Source organism: Apis dorsata, unplaced genomic scaffold (genome assembly GCF_000469605.1).
Source record: "Apis dorsata unplaced genomic scaffold, Apis dorsata 1.3 scaffold_655, whole genome shotgun sequence".
NCBI classification, from domain to species: domain Eukaryota; kingdom Metazoa; phylum Arthropoda; class Insecta; order Hymenoptera; family Apidae; genus Apis; species Apis dorsata.
In genome coordinates this window covers 89,713-91,549 of record NW_006263844.1, presented here as the reverse complement: position 1 = coordinate 91,549, position 1,837 = coordinate 89,713, and positions in this window count along the sequence as shown.

The window sequence follows — 1,837 nt, the reverse complement described above, 5'->3', positions numbered from 1 at the left end:
TTTTTTTTTTTTTTTTTTTTTTTTTTTTTTTTTTTTAAGCATGACGTCTAGGGATAAGAATAATGATCGAAATATATATCTCGGCAGTCTTGTCATAATATTATTTATTATTCGTTTCATCGGAATAATTCCAAGAAAATACGATAACGAAAATCGTATACAATTTTTGTGGATAATTACGTATCCATCTATATTTTTAATATTTTTCCGAATGAATGGAAAAATTATATACGTTTTCGTACGTAGGATAAGAAATTTTTCTTTTTCTTAAATTTATATATCATCGAAATTGGCAGATACACGAAGAAATTATTCATGAAATGATAATATCGACTGCTGGTATATATATATATATATAATTATAAATGGCTAGAGACGAGTCGGATTCACCAGCCGATTCGTCGAATTAACGATCGATATTCGATATCGAACGATTAAAAAAAAAAAAAAAAGAAGAAAAAAGGGAATTGATTTTGTTAAAAGTGCAAGAGCATCGATAAAAATCAACTAATTTTATTTCGCCCTGATGGACTAGTTTCTTTAGCGCATTTATAATTAATTTTAATTAATTAAGAATTACAGTACGAAGAAAAAAAAGCTTTCGAAAAATCTGCTTGTTTAAAAGAATACGGAAATACAGTCTGGACCTTGTCCAAGGGGACGACAATTACTTTTAAAAATTTCAAAAATGTTTTTACCGATCGTTCGTCGTGTTTCTTCGAATGGATCGCCACGAGGTTTAAGTCAATTCTATTCCTTTTTACGGGAGAGAGGCGTTACAAAAATTAGGAAAAAAGAGGGAAAGAAGAAAGTCGTTCACACGCGTTCACACACAGGTCGCTCTTTCTTCTCAGCAGAATGAAATGCCCTGTACAGTTTTTTTTTTTTTTTTTTTTTTTTTTTTTTTTTTTATTTATATCGACGATTTGGCTCTCTTCTTGTTTCCTTCTGTCGGGCGTGAGATGATGACACGACGTCACGGCCAGGGATATTGGAAAAAGGCACTAACCCTCAAAGATCCGAGAAATCAAATGTACAAAATCAGTGTGGCCGTATACGAGAGTCGACGCATACGAAATTACACCGACAGATTCCTGTCTCCATTGCTCTTCCTACACACTTTGTTACACACTATAGTCTACCACGGCAGCCAGGCGTAGAAAAATAATTCGTGCAATAATTAATCACGCATGAAATACGCCGTCCGATCGCGCCTTTATTAAACGCGAAAGAAAAAGGAATACGAAGGACGAATATCGATCTGAGAAATACGATAATTTTAATTTAACGAACGTAAAAATATTAAAAATATTATTCGACAATTTCACTTTGCAATTAATTGACGCACGAATACTTTCTCGACACTAACGCCGTAAGTCGTTTTTTTTTTTTTTTTTTTTTTAATCGAAAAGCAAACCGCCAAAATTTAAATCCACTTCGAAGCTTAGACGTCTAAAACGTTGACGCGATTTTTCTTTTGCTTTTTTTTCTTTTTTTTTTTGGCACTTGAAAACACTCTAAATACCGAACGAGGTATTGAATGAAATTTCGAAAAAAAAAAAACGGTTGATCTAAACGATGACACGATAAAAAATTATGGCACATATTCAACTCCCGACTACAAACCGTAACCTAACCTCTTCGCTTTCTCGAGTAGTAGTACCATCGAATCGATCGCCTTTATCGTTACGTCGAACACGAGAAACCCAATGTTTCCCAGGAATTTGAATTCGAATCACTGTTCCTCGTATCCTTTTTCAACAATTAGACGTCCAAGAACGAGTTCTTGATTCGCTCGAACCATCCAATCTATCTCGCATACGCAAATTTCGTCCGA